This window comes from Triturus cristatus, chromosome 6 (assembly GCF_964204655.1).
Source record: "Triturus cristatus chromosome 6, aTriCri1.1, whole genome shotgun sequence".
Lineage (NCBI taxonomy): Eukaryota > Metazoa > Chordata > Amphibia > Caudata > Salamandridae > Triturus > Triturus cristatus.
Window position 1 is genome coordinate 366,341,304 of NC_140589.1, and position 18,797 is coordinate 366,360,100.

Consider the following 18,797-nt stretch of genomic DNA (forward strand, 5'->3'; position numbering starts at 1 on the left):
CAGGTGGTTTGGCGATAGGCCATTTTGATGTCGCCTCACTACGTTTGGGGCCCTTGCCTGCCGCGGGTACTTGGGCCTCCCACACAAGTGAGGCACCATTTTTACCGGGAGACCTGGGGGAACGCTGGGTGGTGTTAAATTTGTGTGAGCCCGGTGATGCCACTACTTTCCCACCCCAAAATGTGTGAAAAAAGTGATTTTTTGAGCAAAAAATGAGGTTTGCAGGGGATTCTGGGTAAGGAAACGTTGGGGGATCCACGCAAGCCATACCTCCCTGGAAGCCGCCGGGTGTCTAGTTTTCAAAAATGCCTGGGTTTGGTAGGTTTCCCTAGATGGCCGCCGCGCACCGGGCCAAAAACCAAAGTGACCCCCCTTGCAAAACCAGGTGGTTTGGCGATAGGCCATTTTGATGTCGCCTCACTACGTTTGGGGCCCTTGCCTGCCGCGGGTACTTGGGCCTCCCACACAAGTGAGGCACCATTTTTACCGGGAGACCTGGGGGAACGCTGGGTGGTGGTAAATTTGTGTGAGCCCGGTGAAGCCACTACTTTCCCACCCCAAAATGTGTGAAAAAAGTGATTTTTTGAGCAAAAAATGAGGTTTGCAGGGGATTCTGGGTAAGGAAACGTTGGGGGATCCACGCAAGCCATACCTCCCTGGAAGCCGCCGGGTGTCTAGTTTTCAAAAATGCCTGGGTTTGGTAGGTTTCCCTAGATGGCCGCCGCGCACCGGGCCAAAAACCAAAGTGACCCCCCTTGCAAAACCAGGTGGTTTGGCGATAGGCCATTTTGATGTTGCCTCACTACGTTTGGGGCCCTTGCCTGCCGCGGGTACTTGGGCCTCCCACACAAGTGAGGCACCATTTTTACCGGGAGACCTGGGGGAACGCTGGGTGGTGGTAAATTTGTGTGAGCCCAGTGATGCCACTACTTTCCCACCCCAAAATGTGTGAAAAAAGTGATTTTTTGAGCAAAAAATGAGGTTTGCAGGGGATTCTGGGTAAGGAAACGTTGGGGGATCCACGCAAGCCATACCTCCCTGGAAGCCGCCGGGTGTCTAGTTTTCAGAAATGCCTGGGTTTGGTAGGTTTCCCTAGATGGCCGCCGCGCACCGGGCCAAAAACCAAAGTGACCCCCCTTGCAAAACCAGGTGGTTTGGCGATAGGCCATTTTGATGTCGCCTCACTACGTTTGGGGCCCTTGCCTGCCGCGGGTACTTGGGCCTCCCACACAAGTGAGGCACCATTTTTACCGGGAGACCTGGGGGAACGCTGGGTGGTGGTAAATTTGTGTGAGCCCGGTGATGCCACTACTTTCCCACCCCAAAATGTGTGAAAAAAGTGATTTTTTGAGCAAAAAATGAGGTTTGCAGGGGATTCTGGGTAAGGAAACGTTGGGGGATCCACGCAAGCCATACCTCCCTGGAAGCCGCCGGGTGTCTAGTTTTCAGAAATGCCTGGGTTTGGTAGGTTTCCCTAGATGGCCGCCGCGCACCGGGCCAAAAACCAAAGTGACCCCCCTTGCAAAACCAGGTGGTTTGGCGATAGGCCATTTTGATGTCGCCTCACTACGTTTGGGGCCCTTGCCTGCCGCGGGTACTTGGGCCTCCCACACAAGTGAGGCCTTATTTTTACCGGGAGACCTGGGGGAACGCTGGGTGGTGGTAAATTTGTGTGAGCCCGGTGATGCCACTACTTTCCCACCCCAAAATGTGTGAAAAAAGTGATTTTTTGAGCAAACATTGAGGTTTGCAGGGGATTCTGGGTAAGGAAACGTTGGGGGATCCACGCAAACCATACCTCCCTGGAAGCCGCCGGGTGTCTAGTTTTCAGAAATGCATGGGTTTGCTAGGTTTCCCTAGGTGCCGGCAGGGCTAGGGTTCAAAATCTACAGCTAGTCACTTTGCCAAAAAAAGGGTCATTTTTCGCTACAAAACCACGTTGCGTTTTGCGCCGTTTCCTGTCGCGGGCACTACGCCGACCCGCACAAGTGAGGTACCATTTTTCTCGTAGGACTTTGGGGAACGTGGGGTGGGTGGAAATTTGTGGATCCACGCAGATTCCAGAACTTTCCATCACAGAAATGTGGGGAAAATGTGTTTTTTTTGTCAATTTTTTACGTTTGCAAGGGATTCTGGGTAACAGACCATGGTGGGAGGCAGTCAAGCCACCCCATCCTGGATTCCCCTGGGTGTCTAGTTTTCAAAAATGTATAGGTTTGCTAGGTTTCCCTAGGTGCCGGCAGGGCTAGGGTTCAAAATCTACAGCTAGTCACTTTGCCAAAAAAAGGGTCATTTTGCACTGCAAAACCACGTTGCGTTTAGCACCGTTTCCTGTCGCGGGCACTATGCCGACCCGCACAAGTGAGGTACCATTTTTCTCGTAGGACTTTGGGGAACGCGGGGTGGGTGGAAATTTGTGGATCCACGCAGATTCCAGAACTTTCCATCACAGAAATGTGGGGAAAATGTGTTTTTTTTGTCAATTTTTTACGTTTGCAAGGGATTCTGGGTAACAGACCATGGTGGGAGGCAGTCAAGTCACCCCATCCTGGATTCCCCTGGGTGTCTAGTTTTCAAAAATGTATAGGTTTGCTAGTTTTCCCTAGGTGCTTGCAGGGCTAGGGTTCAAAATCTACAGCTAGTCACTTTGCCAAAAAAAGGGTCATTTTTCACTGCAAAACCACGTTGCGTTTTGCGCCATTTCCTGTCGCGGGCACTAGGCCGACCCGCACAAGTGAGGTACCATTTTTCTCGTAGGACTTTGGGGAACGCGGGGTGGGTGGAAATTTGTGGATCCACGCAGATTCCAGAACTTTCCATCACAGAAATGTGGGGAAAATGTGTTTTTTTTGTCAATTTTTTATGTTTGCAAGGGATTCTGGGTAACAGACCATGGTGGGAGGCAGTCAAGCCACCCCATCCTGGATTCCCCTGGGTGTCTAGTTTTCAAAAATGTATAGGTTTGCTAGGTTTCCCTAGGTGCCGGCAGGGCTAGGGTTCAAAATCTACAGCTAGTCACTTTGCCAAAAAAAGGGTCATTTTGCACTGCAAAACCACGTTGCGTTTTGCACCGTTTCCTGTCACGGGCACTATGCCGACCCGCACAAGTGAGGTACCATTTTTCTCGTAGGACTTTGGGGAACGCGGGGTGGGTGGAAATTTGTGGATCCACGCAGATTCCAGAACTTTCCATCACAGAAATGTGGGGAAAATTTGTTTTTTTTGTCAATTTTTTACGTTTGCAAGGGATTCTGGGTAACAGACCATGGTGGGAGGCAGTCAAGTCACCCCATCCTGGATTCCCCTGGGTGTCTAGTTTTCAAAAATGTATAGGTTTGCTAGTTTTCCCTAGGTGCTTGCAGGGCTAGGGTTCAAAATCTACAGCTAGTCACTTTGCCAAAAAAAGGGTCATTTTTCACTGCAAAACCACGTTGCGTTTTGCGCCGTTTCCTGTCGCAGGCACTAGGCCGACCCGCACAAGTGAGGTACCATTTTTCTCGTAGGACTTTGGGGAACGCGGGGTGGGTGGAAATTTGTGGATCCACGCAGATTCCAGAACTTTCCATCACAGAAATGTGGGGAAAATGTGGTTTTTTTGTCAATTTTTTACGTTTGCAAGGGATTCTGGGTAACAGACCATGGTGGGAGGCAGTCAAGTCACCCCATCCTGGATTCCCCTGGGTGTCTAGTTTTCAAAAATGTATAGGTTTGCTAGGTTTCCCTAGGTGCCGGCAGGGCTAGGGTTCAAAAACTACAGCTAGACTCTTTGCAAAAAAAGTGTAAATTTTCAGTGTGAAAATGTGGTGTGTTCACCTTAGGTTTTGAGCCACTTCCTGTCGTGGGCACTATGCCTACCCACACAAGTGAGGTACCATTTTTATCGGGAGACTTAGGGTAGTTCAAATTTGTAAAGCAACTGTTATTACCTATTGATTTTTGATGCATTTCTCCCTTCCAAATGAAAGACATTGTGTAAAAAAAAGTCATTTTGAAAAATGACCAATAATTGTCATGCAAATATGAGTATTCCCAATTTCGAAAATGTGCAAATGTGCACTGTTTCTGAACTCCGTAATTTGTTCCCATTTCAGAAATACATAGGTGACTTTCATACCGATTTTTCCATGTATACATTTTCCCACAATAATTGCTATATACCCGGACCAAAAAAAAAAAACATTACAAAATGCTGCTCATTTTTCTACTCTGGGTTCGTTGGGCTCTTGGTGAACCTACAAGTCCTATATGTCCCCACAACCAGGAAGGTCTACCGGATGTAACGGTACATTGCTTTCAAAGAGATGTCATAATTCGAAGAAGTTACAGGTAAAAACGTTGACTCAAAAGGCTGCTTTTTTCAACAAATTTTTAATTTTTCCTATATTTGCCTGTAAATTTCTATAAAGAAACCTTGATGGATCTACACAAATGACCCCTTGCTGAATTCAGAATTTTGTCTACTTTTCAAAAATGTATAGCTTTCCAGGATCCATTATTGTTTTTGTACCCATTTCTACCATTAACTGGAAGGAGGTTGAAAGCACAAAAAATAGCAAAAATAGGGTATGTCCCAGAAAAATGCCAAAACTGTGTAAAAAATGTTGGTTTTCTAACAAAATTCTGTCATTCCCTAAAAGCTGGAGAAATTGTGATTTCAGCCCCACAAACCCTTTTTTGATACCATTTGCAGAGAAAAACCCAGAAGCTTTCATTTGCAGCCCGTTTTTCACATTTTTCACACAAAAAAAAAAATTGCTGTATTTTGACTAATTTCTGGGAACCCTCTAGGAGAATCCACAAACCCTGGGTACCTTTAGAATCCCCAAGATGTTGGAAGAAAAGGACGCAAATTTGGCGTGGATACCTAATGTGGTCAAAAAGTTACAGGGGCCTAAGCGCGCACTACCTCAAATAGCCCAAAAAAGGCTTAGCACAGGAGGGGAAAAGGCCTAGCAGCGAAGGGGTTAACAAATGAGGGAGAGAGGAGGGAACTGAGGGGCTCGTTCATCTCCCCTAACAATGAACCGACAAACAAAGACAACAAGTTCAAAACGCAGCTTTGATCAGCCCTATAGTAAAGGTCAACAGTAGAGTCTCCCTTGCAGGGAACTCATTTGGTTTATAAAAGAACCCTCACCCACCAACTTAGTTGGTGGCATGCTTTATCATAGGGTTTCCACCCAGTGGGCTGAATGCCTTCTGGGTGTGCTTAGACGCCTGATTATGCTAGTTTCTGTTGTATTTGTGAGTGAGAAGTGGATATTGTGAAAGTGAGAAACTTAAAAATACCTCCAGGGTACCAAATTCTTTGTTATGCGGTCCTTGGGGTAGGATTAAAAGCCAGTCGTTTGGGTGTAAATGAAAGAGTATGGTCTTGCACGTTTCCAAAAGATTATTGAAAATAATCCAAATGAAATGGTCTACATGTTCCAGCCAATATGTTCCCAATTGATTGCTTTTCTTCAGGACCTGCGGTTCAGGGTTGAATTACCCTGAAATCGCGTGAACTATGCACACACGCTAAGGTGTGCATCGGTGTGTAAAGTGTGTAATTTACGAGTTTCACCGTCAGATTAAATAGCTTTTGAAAGAGAAAAGGAGACATAACATGATTATGAACATTAAAAGGCCCCCTGTGATGGAGACCTATCATCCATGCATGTGCCCCAAGCCAGTGTTGAATCCTTTACTGACTGATGTGACGTGTAGTGTAATGGTTGCATTGTCTAGCATGCAGCATTGAATGCAAGATAAATTACAAATTAACCTCTTGCCTGTTTTATAGGAGCTTACAGTTTGTTTAGAAAGCCCCTACATCTAAAATTGAAATTACACTTAATGTGCGATCGGGCATACAGTTGGCTCATTGCTTCTCTAATCAAGTAAACAACACATAGTGCTGGTGCATCAGATAGCTAGCAGGCAAAATGCAAGGAAGGTGCGCAATAATATCATAGTAGATTGTCACTATATACTTTGCGAAGTATGAGTAAAAATGATACCACCTACTTAAAGTATGAACATTTTTAGTATCATAAATCCCAGTGAGAGGTGGTGCCTGTTGACACACTCTGCTCATGTTAATCAGGGTAAAGAAAGGGGAAAGTGATATCAGCACAGGTAATAGCTGTCATGCCGCTCCTAGAGTGAGCAGTATTTTGCTTTTGCTACTCACTGCGTCAAGTTCCGTTTCCTGCTGAGTTACCTACTGTTTGTCTCTTCCACAATCTCGACGAAGCCTTATCTCCGGTCTATGTAGGTATAAATGAATGTCTGATTCTTCATACGTTAATGCGTGTTGGGCAGTTACGCGGGAGTAATGCTTCCGATTGGTTGCAACGGGCGAGCCCCTCTCGTGAATTAAAACTTACCTTCCCAAAAGGAATGGTGGAATATGGGCAGTTAAACAGTATGGGCCCGATTCACAGAACTAACTTAAGACAAAATCCTAAACTTACTACTTTTGGTATTCACAGAAGTTAGGATTTTGTCTTAAGTTTGTCTTAAGACAAACTTAAGACAAACTTAACACAGTCTTAAGACAGACTTAAGACAGTCTTAAGACAGACTTAAGACAAACTTAAGACAGACTTAAGACAGACTTAAGACAGACTTAAGACAGACTTAAGTTAGGATTTTGTCTTAAGTTTGTCTTAAGTCTGTCTTAAGTCTGTCTTAAGACTGTCTTAAGTCTGTCTTAAGACTGTGTTAAGTGGTCATCGAGTTTGCTGGTCGGAATGTACGCAGGGTCAGCATATGTGTAGACGAATCTCTTGGGGTCCTTCTGAAACTCCTTTATCTTACACTGGGTGAGACAATCCTTGTATTCCCCCATTTCTTTGTGCACCTCCTCCAACTTCTTTTTAAAGGAAGTAAGAGTTGCCTCCTGGCACACTGCTGCTTGGGGGTTGAAGTCCACTTTAGTCCTGAGGCCCTCGGAAGGCAAGGCGACCTTATCCCCCCACCAGTAGTGTGCCGAGAGGTGCTTTTACAGAGTGGTGGAGAAAGAGGGCATGGCCTCCGACCACCTCTCATCAATCCCACTGTGTGGAGTTTACTAGAGGTAAAAGGAAGTCTTGTTGGCCCCTAAGGACCCTTAGCAGCCAAGATGACTTCATCCCCCCAACCAGCAGAGCACCAGAAGGCGTGTTTGCATAGTGATAGAGAAAGGGGATGTGACCCATGACTGTTTTTTTCCTGATTGTTCCTCTTCAGTAGGGTGTAGCTTGGTTCATAAAGAAGGAACCTGACTTGGAAGTTTGGACTGACACATAGTACATCAAAAAGACAATGTAAAATACATGTAAGTATGTATTACTAAGACATACATTGTTTGAGGAAGCTATGATGTCATTTTACTGAACATTTTCATTGTACCTTAATTTCAACAGACTATCACACTTTGTGCTGAGTTTAGATTCACATTGGCTGCTGGGTACACAAGAAGGCATTTTTTGTCCGCAAAAAACACATGAAAATGATGTTGACAATAGAGCGTGCTCTCTCACTTGAGGATACTATTTAGGTAGTTGACCTCTTACCCTGACCCAGAGCATGGCACCAAACCTCTATAATTTAAAATATCCAAATATCATATACATAGGATTGGTATAGGAACTGAGGCATGGCGTGGGGATAAGGTCTTGTTGCAGGTGGGTGAACATCTGATCTGACCATAGGCCGACAAGAACCCAGTGAAAGTTTAATAGGGAAGCGTGCATGGTATGCACTTCCACATTTGTTTATATAATAGAAGCTCTCCTCTCACGGTTCTGCTGTCGCCATATCTACTAAATTCTATTGATCCATGTTTGATAAAATGACAAGATAGCTATGAAATATGAAAGTGCCCTGACACCAGAATGTACGTGTTTAATGGGTCTACTGAGTTCACTTATCAATAGTAGAATCGCAGAACATTCAATAATATATTTTATTGCCCATCACTGTATTCTGACTTCTCAAGACATGCTATAGAAAGAATAGGTCTATGTTCTCTCAACTAAAGTACACATGTAGCACAGCCATTCGGCCAAATGTCGTCATAAGTGGTCCGGAGAGCTGTTATAGCACAGAGCTGCTTGCAAATAACCCGTGCACACTTCTTAAAGGAATTGTCTTCCAAGTGAAACCGTGTCAACTTCCAAACGAATTATGGGGCATATTATCAAGCCTGGCGATAAAATTATCGCCGCTTTAGCGGCAGAAAACTGCCGCTAAAGCGGCGATAATGGGCTTGATAATATGCTCTATGGAATTCCAATTGAAGCCCATTTTAGATGTGAAGGACATTTAACATGGGCTTCAATTGGAATTCCATAGAGCATATTATCAAGCCCATTATCGCCGTTTTAGCGGCAGTTTTCTGCCGCTAAAGCGGCGATAATTTTATCGCCAGGCTTGATAATATGCCCCTTAGATATTTCGAACTACAAAGAATTTCAGATAAGATCATAAACATTTTACTGTTTAGATTTGGGTTCTTGTGAAGCCGGTAAAACACAGCTAACAACCCATTATGTAGAAATAAGTTAAATATCGCTGTCTTTTTATGTTCATTCCACGCCGCACACATAGATTAAAATCGTGTTACTAAGCAAAACTCAAAAACACAGAGAAGGAAATAGCAGACGACAGATTCTCGTTTAAGTCACGAAGCCCGCAGCCAGAGAAACTAGTCATTAGCATTCAGATTGCAAGTCATTTTGATTCACACACTTCATGTTAGCTAATTTGGGATGCGGCCAAATCTCTTGGAGTATGATGACAACACACCAGGCTTCGCCGCCTGCCTTTCAGTGCTAATGATTCCTTGAGTGACAGTGATGGTCTCGGCGCTCAGCACGGCACCTCGCCCTGCAGTGACCTGCGGTGTCAGATCTGCCTCGATCCTCTGCTCCATGCTGTGCAGTCTGCAGCAAGGGGAGCCAGCGGCCTCGGCGAAAGAATGGTGCAGTTGGAGAGGGCACCAAGAGCAAAGCATATTTTCCGAGCAATATGTGCGCAGCATGATGGCACCAATCGATAATTGGATGCCTTCTCTTTGCTTTTGCCCTTTCGCTTCGAGGACTTTCAATCGTCACTTCAGTGGCAGTGGCATCTATGTTTTCAAAGCGGACTGTTATTTAATCACTTCCAGATATTGTCCAAGATCTAGATTTTGTTCTCATATCCGTCATTATTCAATGGACTATGTCAGGACTGTTTTCTTAAATCAGACGTCTTTGTCCCTAGACAAACGCATTAGGTGATTATTTCTAGGGATAAAATGAGAGGCGCATTTGGGAATAAAGGCTAAATTAGCGATGAGCCAATTTCTAGTACTTCTATAAGATGAAGAGTCATCGTTTTGTTTACAGAAAAAAAAAATCCTGTACCCAATATTTATTCGGTGTTGCATGAGGTAGGGTCTTGATTTGGACATTGCATAAATAGGACAGTAAAGACATCTGGAGCAATGCAAAGATTTTGCAGCACTAAGCATACTGCTGTTTTGCGAACATCTCTCGGGCAATACGACATATTTGATGCTTTCTGGGTCAATACATTTTGACTGGTACTTAAAGTCACAAGACATGTTTTACGAATTGAAACCCAGCTTTCGCATAAACTCCTGGAAGAAGAGAGGAATAATACATTATGGGCCAGATGTATGACCGTTTTTGCATGCGCAAACGGGTATGTACAAATCCTATTTTGAGTCTCGTAATTTTTTGTGACTCGCAAAATAAGGTTTTGCAACTCGCTATTAGGAAGGGGGCGGGCCCTTCCTAATAGCGTGTGCAACTCCATGTACAGATGTTTTGTGTCCACAATTTCGGGCGCAAAATACTCGCAAATTACCACCCTCTTCCAGAGTGTGGTAATGGGGTCGCAAAAGGGAAGGGGTCCCCAGACGACCCCTTCCCCTTTGCAAACGCAGAGGAAAATATTTTTAAGGGCAGGCAGTGGTGCCAGGGACCACAGCCTGCCCTTAAAAAATGAAAAAAAACGTTTCATTTTTATTATTTAATGCATCCCATTTTCCTTTAAGGAAAGCGGGATGCATTTGAAAAAAAAACTACTTTTATTTAAAAGCAGTCCCAGACATGGTGGTCTGCTGAGCCCAGCAGGCCACCATGGCAGGGCCTGCCATTCCCAATGGGGTCGCAAATTGTGAGAGGCTCATTAATATTCATGAGCCTCTCTATTTTCGACCCCATTGGGAATTGCTAACAACACACTGTTGTACATCCTAAATAGCGTCTCGCAAATTGCGAGTCGCTATTTTGGCCGTCGTACATCTGGCCCTAAATCTGATATGCCAGTGTATGTGCTATTACAGCATCTATTTACAATGCCAGGTGTCCCAAGAGTTATGTTTCATCCAAGCTCCCCAGTCTATAGGTCTCATGCTCAAAACACATTTGTGGTGCAAAGCCTGAGGATGGCATATACAGGAATTGCGGCCTTCAAAGTGTGTTTGCTTGTACAAAACCCATTTACAAGCCAGAAAAGTATTTTTTTTTAGTTGAAATCTGTTTATTAATTTTCATTATTGGGAGGCAAAAGGCAATACATTTCTCGTGCTTTACAGTCAGATGCAAGGTTACGTATGCCCATATTGGCAATATAAGCATAATACAATGGTATACTAATGGGAGCCAATGTTAAGTTAAATATTGGCCAAGTGTACATCTGAAGGCAATTTTGAAAGAGGAAACTAGTAACTCGAACTCCCCTACCTTCCCCCTTCCCTTCCGGTGATCTTTATTATATCCGCAGCGTGAGTGGTTATATGTCTATGGGTTCTCAGGGTTGGCCTGTGGAGGAGGATTGCTCTCTGTTCCCAAGTCTGTGAGGCGCAACACTCTCAAATACTTGGGCTGGGTGATCTCATTGAATTCTTGTGATAGCAATGTCAGGAAGGGCGTCCACACCGTTTGGAATGAACTATCTGAGCTAGTGAGATAGGAAGAGATACGTTTCATTCCTAAAATGTACCAGATCCTATGGAGCCACCCGGTGTGAGTGGGAGAGGTTGGCATCCCCAATGTGTCAAAATGTTTTGCAATGCTGTTCCCAATGCAGGCCCCATCTGTCTCCCCCTTACACTTTTGAGTGGGTAAGTGATTGGGTTGGGGAGGCCCAGCACCACATACACCGGCAGACATGGAATCTGTGTGTCGAATAGTTGATCTACCTCATCTAGGATTCTGGACCAGTAGGTGGTTAGTACTGGGCATGTAGGACTTCAGTCCTGGTTGCCCCTATGTAGGCACACCGGTGTGAGATACCAGTATGTGGCTATTTTCATGGCCATTTCAATACTAGATATGTTGCGTGCTGTGTGTTTTGCCCTTTAGTATATCCCTTCCCAGTCTTTCTGTGTTAGCTCCCCACCAAATTTCCTCTCCCATCTCCTCTGGCTAGGCGTGATGTAGGGTAGCAGCGAATATCTGATCAGATCATAGACTTCTGAGATCAGTCCCTTATCATTTTGTTTAGTGAGTAGCCATGTTTCATAGCGTGTCAATTTGCAACTTACTTGTGTCCGCATCTCAGGTTGAAGCATCCAATGTCTAAATTGCATGTAATGTAGTTGTTTCGCCTCATGTATTCCATGGATTTCCCTCAGCTGTGAGAACGAAAGTATCCCTGTAAGGTCAAACAGGTGTTCCGCTGAGCGGCAAGATGTATCGTGCCATGCCTGAAATGCCAAAGGAAACGTGGTAAGGTTCCTTGCAGTTGCAGTTGCCACCATATCCCAAACTGTCAATATCGGATTTGTAATCGGCGAGCCCATTAGGCCTTGGGGTCTGTGCGCTTTTTTCAGAAAGGCAACCTTCTATAGAGGCATTCCGGCAAGTGATCTGTCTTGAAAGAGCCACCTCTTTTCAGACTCCGGCCTATTTCATTCCACCAAGTAGCGGAGCTGAGCCGCTTTGTAATAATCCAGTAGATTTGGTACCCCAAGTCCCCCCTGTTTGGGCTCCCTATAGCTTAAGTCTTTACTCATGCGTGGTCGGGCCCCCGACAAATAAAGCGATTGGCATCTCGCTGAAGTAAGGTGATCGTGCCCTCTGGTGGAGTCACTGGCAAGGTCTGAAACAAATATAGGGCTTTAAGCAAAAGGGTTAACCGCAGCCACCCTCCCCAGTAGTGACAAGCAATGTTTTCCCCAATTGCCTAGTTCCTTTTTAAACTGTCGCATTAATCTGTCATAATTTAATTTGACCGTTTGTCATATAGTTGCCGCTAACTCCAGCCCTAGATAGAGGACCGAATCAACCACCTGTATACCCGAAAGCCTCTCGCCCTCTGTGCACTGTGCCCGTCTCAGTGGGTTCAGATCAAGAATAAGCGATTTACCCACATTAACTCGAAAACCCGAGATCTGACCAAAGGCCTCCAGTTCCTCCAGGCAGACGGGCAACGAGCTCCTTATTTCGGAGAGGGCTTCTATGATATCATCATGACTAATGGGATGTGCTTCTCCCCCAAATGGAATCCTGTGAATATTAGGGTGGTCCCTGAACTTTTGTGCTAGGGGTTCAATATAGAGGGTGAACAGAAGTGGCGACAATGGGCAACCCTGCCTGGTGCCTCTTTAAATATCAAAGGGGGGCGAGGAGACACGCGGGAAAGCTGTCCAGACCCGGTGCTTTGAGTAGTTTAAGTCGCAAAATTGCGGGGATAACCTCCTTGATCCTGATGGAAGCATTCAAGGAGTTAGTTTGGTCCAGTGAAAGCGTAGCCGTATGAACTGATTGTTGGTATGCTGCCCTATCGTGATAGGTCGGGGTATCCTCCCTATAGAGTGTTTCATAAAACTCTCATAAGGTATAAGCTTATCGTCAGTGGCCTCCCGCTGTCCCTGCCTCTTCAGCGCTAGTACCTTTGCTTGCTGGCGTTGGGCCCCCAGCCTGTTAGCAAGCAGGCACCCTGTCCGGTCCCCACCTATATAGTAGGAGTGTTTTAATCTGAGTGCTGCATACTCCGTTTTATCTAGGTCTATCCCTGTGAGCTGCGCTCTTGCTGCCTTTAGCTTTCTCCACACTCTAGGTGCCCCGGTCCTGCTATGCACCCTCTCCAACTCCCGAACCTGCGTGGTCAGTTGCGCACGCAGCTCTATGAATTCACTGTTGTCGACCTCAGATATAGCTATAAGCTCCCCCCTGACCACCGCTTTCATCGCCCCCCACAATGTGGTGATGGAAATGTCAGAGGAATCATTGAATCTCAGGTACTCTTCGATACTCTTGGTAAGTTGCTGCTCCACTACTTTCTTGTGCAACATGTGTCCCTTAAGCCTCCAGCCCCCAGTTCTGTGCCGGGTTGGGGCTATCTGTAGCCGCACTGTCACCGCATTGTGATCCGAGAGAGTCATGGGTTCAATGTCTACATCTTTACTACGCTATTGACCTCGGCAGTGCCTAAGAAGTAGTCCAGCCGAGCATAAGATCTGTGTGAGTGCGAAAAAAATGAGTATTGTTTCAAAGTGGGGTGGGCCTCCCTCCAGACATCTACCAGCCCCAGTTCCCGCAGCCCCGCCTTCCCATCCCTTCATTACTCCCCTTTTGGGTGGACCGTGGCTTTGGCCTATCTTGGTCTATGTCCATCACCATATTCAGGTCTCCCCCTATCAGTGTCAAACGGACTTGTGGAGCCATAGCGTCCATCAGTGCTGTTTGGAGGAAACTCTCTTGTCCCGTATTCGGTGCAAAAATGGACCCCAGAACCATGGTATGTGTCCCAAACTGAACAGTGTATGCTAACATACGCCCTTTTATTTCGGCTACTTTCTCTATCACCTCCCCCCTGCAATGCTTAGCTATTAAGATGGCGACCCCCACTTTCTTCCCCCCGTAGAAGAGAAGAACTGCTGGGGAAAAGCCCAGGAGTGTATGCAATGCCAGTCCTTGGAGAGGAGGTGCGTTTCTTGAAGTAGACATACATCTGCCTCCGTGGACTCTAGATAGGTGAGGATTGATCATCTTTTAATGGGATTGTTGAGCCCCTTGACATTAAGCATAAGTATCTTTACTACGGCCTCATCCATCACAGGTATTGATAGTCGGTGAGCAATTGAACTACAGGGCAGAACCAACATTCTTGCTGTCCCCCTGTTCCCCCTCCCATACTCTGACCAATGCGTAATTGTTTGGGAACCACACACCATTCGCCCATTAGACACCGGAACCCCCCTCTCCCTCCTTAACCCCAACAAAGCAAACAATAAACATTCCTCAAAAATGTCCAGGGTCCGTAGAGCTCGTCCACGCACCTTTGGTAGTCCAATCTGTGGGGTGTATCTTGTGGGCAGTCCATGTCCTCCCACTCCCTGAGTTACCGCCCCCCCCGGCACCGCACATTATCACTTATCTGACCCTGGGAGCGAGTCAATCACTGTCTCTGGAGCTGGCTTCGTTAGACAAGGAGTTCAGGACAGGCATTCTCTCCTGTGCAATGGTCTCAGTGCTGGGTCTCGATGCCGTCTCCGGAAGCCTGCCTCTGCACGCCCGGCGCCACTGCTCCCCTTGTCTCTTTGTCTCACCACCCTCTAAATCGTCCTGTTGGGTGTTCTCGATCCCAAGGGTGTGATAGGCTTCCTGCAAAGACCGAATTTGATGCAATTTTCTGTTCCATCTGAAGATTATGCGGAAGGGGTGGCCCCATGGATATGAAACGCCTTGATTGCGGAGGTGTGCCGTGATCAGCCGAAAATCCCGTCGCTTTTGCAGAGTGATTGCTGCCAAGCCGTGGTAAAGAGCAATGGCATCCCCTGATAAGTCTGCGGCTGAGGTTCCCTTGCTTTCTTCAGAATGAGATCTTTAAGTTGAAAATCTTGGAGGAATGCCAAAATGTCTGGGGGTGGTGCTGGTGCTTTCCTTTGCAAGGCAACTCTTTGAACCCCGTCAATTTTAATGACAGTTTCTGAGGGTTCCTGCAAGATGTGTCGAAAGAGGCCTTGGAGGTAGCCAGTGATGTCTGCTCCTTCTTCTTTGGGCGGCACACCCCAAACACAAATGTTATTCCAGCGGGATCGGTTTTCTAAATCCTTCGCATGTGATTGTAAGTCTATCTGTTGCGCCTGGAGTCGAAGTACCTCTTGTTGTAAGTGCTCCACTTCTCCGTCCCGAGACAGCTCATGGTCCTCCATGGCAGCCATCCTCTCCCCTATCTCATCAACATCGTGACGGACATCTCCTATTTCCTTAGAGAGATCTTGTTGGAGGGCCTGTAGATCTTCATGTAAAGTTGAGAACAAGGAAGGCGCGTGTAACCGGTTCGTCTGTACTCTCTACTTCTTGCCCCCCAGAGGTGGCGGGTGAGTCGCGGTCATCAGCTCCCGTCCCCGCCATTTAAGCGAACATGTCCTTCATGTTCCTGTCCTTCTTCCCACATGTCATGGACATGGCTGGGGTGTGGTAGCGTACAGGGCAAGGAGACTGTCGTCCGACACGGGTGTGAGAGCTCTGTGCCTCTGGGTCAGCCGTCCCACGTGGGTGGGGGACAGGAGTCACTAGACGGGGTGTGCCAAGTATGTGTTTGACCAGTTGTTTCTTCACAGTCTTGCCATATCAAAGGGCCTGTGCAGGCAAACTTGAGATGCTTCAATATTCCCTGCCACTTTTCCCCAGGCAATGTGCCAAATCATGTCAAACTCTCTGGCCACCCACCACCAGCTGAAGCCCAGGTGATCTAAGCAGCCCCTTGCCCTGCAGAGTGTGGCTGCACAGCGCTTGACACCAACCAGTAGAAGACCTGCTTAGGCGCTGCTCACCACGTCCGTCGCTCCCTCCACCAGGCACAAATCATGTATCCGCCCAACGTGTAGGCTGGATCTTCTAGTGCTGCCGCACCACGAGGCTAAGCCAGGCTCCAATCCTCGTGTACCCTTTTTCCTCTGTGCTGCTGGGCAGCTCCGCATCTCATAAACGAGGCAATCTCGGGTTATCCTGCAACTCTGCACCTCTTGTGGGACTCGGCAAGCATTCGGCGAAGCATGCTCGCTGCCAACTCTTCACCCTGCGTGTAGGGCCCCCACACTCTAAGCGCCTGCTGTGCGCATCAACTGTCGGGCACTACGATCGCTCAGTGTCACTTACTTCCACACTGGCCGTAGTAATTAGTCGGAGCTGCAAAGGGAGCCCTCCTGGTTGTGGTGTGGCTGGTCGTGAAGGTCAGCCTCCCAGCGTGGGATGCACTGAAGGTGCCCTTCAGGTCCGGGAGGTGAGCGGTTCCGCCATCTTAGGTCGCCACACTCGGCGATCATCTTTTCTCAGACCAGGGTTTTCAGAGTGTTGTTGTCGGCTAACCTAAGTCCGGATTGCTCCTGCAGACTCCTGCTATCATGCTCCGTGGTCTCTGGTTAATTGAAGGTACCAAGGAGAAACGCGGTGGGCAGACGGGAACGGGGAGATGATCAGGACACATCTTACCCGCTCGCCATCTTGGCCACGCCCCCAGAAAAGTCTTTTTTGAGACTTTTTGCAACTAGCAAAAGGGGTTTTGTCACCTACTGCAATTATCAAATGGGAGGGGTATGAAAGGAACATTTCCCCCCAATATGGAATCACAATGAAACATGTCAGTGTTTAGCAATCCCAATTGTGATAGCAAACCCCAGATCAGATATTGAAATCCAACCTGGATTGGTAACTGATTTGTAAAGGGGAAACTGTGGGACAGCTTCCCCTTTCATTGCTGACATCAATTGGAGCAGAGAGTGGTCTTCCTGTTCCCCCTGACATCAATCCTGACAGGATATATTTTGTGTTAAGTAGCATTTGTCCTTTAAAGGAACATGGTCTTCTTTGAAAAGAAGCACTGACAAAACCAATATGTCTGAGTTTGGCATGATGGTGTGAGGTTAATGTTTGTTTGTTATTGCAAGTGTATGCCACAAAACTAAAAAGGAAATAAAGGAAAATATTCACTTACCTAAACGAAAGAGCCTTATGCTTACAATAACAATGTGTTAAGTGTAAAAAACATTCAGTGATGAAATTGAATTACTATAGATTTCTTAAACAAGCCTTTATTCAAGAATAAATAATTACATAACCAATTACTAAAATTGCAGATAGCTACAATGCTGCAATGTCACGTAAACACTTTATAAGATAAACTTTAAAAAAGAGCACAGGCAATATAAAAAAAGAAATTCGTTTGATAAAGCACACCCGGGACGGCTTTGCAACTGAAGAGAAAGGAACTATTTTAGGGAGATTTGATGAATGTTCACAGGCTTTGTACAGTCACTCAAAGTGCAATGAGCCAATATGCGAAAGAAATGTAAGCAACTCTTCATCAGGCCAATGGATGAATGCTGGTGACCAAATGCCCTTATATGTATATATATTTTCTATATTTCTTTTTGGGAAAACAATAGCCTGTTTTTTTTAAATATGTTTGCAAATGTAGAAATGTAGGTTCACTTTTTCTATTTGTGGTCATATTTTTTTCAGTGAATATATAGTAGGTAGTTATAGTTAGGACCTAGCTTACTTTTTTTTCAAAATTTTATTAATTGCATTTTTACACGCCAAGTAAGAGCGATCAGAACATTCTTGCAACATTTTTAATCACATGATTAGAAAATATTAAACAAACAAAAGAAGATAGTGTTTATAAGGCAGAGATCAATTAGATTAATGCATCCACAGCTAACCCAACACATTCAATACAATCAATACAGAATGTTACATCCAGTGCAGTTGCAACCAAATCTTCTCTACTTTTTTAACAGCGCTGGGTCCACGTGCCTTGGCAACTGCCCTTTCACATTCAAAGCTCTGTCGTAGTATGGCCCAGAATTCAGGTACTCCAGGCGGCATTAAATCAACCCATGGCCTAGCAATAAATTTGCGTGCACTTACTATAATGATTACAGTTAGGGACCTAAGATTCGGGTTCCCTCCGATCTTTAGACCAATTAATATTTCTTTATTGCTTAAGCAAAATTCCCCCCCACCCCAACTGTGTGGATATTACTTGGAATAAACTATTCCAAAATACTTTTAATCCTGGGCATTCCATAACCATATGGACTATATCTGCAGCAAATAGATGACATTTGGGACAATATGCCCATGACTAGTTCCTAGAAGTTGTCCATTTAATAGTGCGTTCAATTGTATAGTACAGCATGTACACCGTCTTAAATTGTTGCAGTTTAAGACTAACAGATATTTTTGCCAAATCCAGTGATTCCAGAGCCTCTTGCATTGCTGCACCAGTTACTGTCGTTGTTAGTCGTTGACTCCACTTCAATGCTACCTGTGTGTTATCATCTTTGACATGGGAAATAAACTCCTGATACATTTTAATTATATACCATTTTGGAGATAACTATAATAGCAGGTAGATTGCAGAAATCTCAAGCTCCTCATTATATTCACATTTATGAATGAGATGAAGATATTTAAAAAAAGATTGTTACAGAAGACCATATATTTCCCGAAGTTCTGTGAAGGATTGTAGTCCCTGAGTATCGTATAGCTGGCCAATATTTTGTAATCCCATATTCCCCCAAGCTTATCCCATTTTATCATGAAATATATTGGGGAATAGTTGATTAGGAGAATGGACTGTTGGTAAAGAAAATTTAATACAAATTACATGCCATATTCGGACAACGTCCCTTATCATCTTGCATCTCACCCTTTTAAAATAGTTAGGGTCCATTAGCTTATGCATTGCATACCCAATGTCTGAACCTAATGCTAATTGATACCCAACTGTACTTGTCTTAGCGCTATCTCCAACCTGTAAACTTTGAATCCAACCCATAAATGTGGCCAAGAAATAAA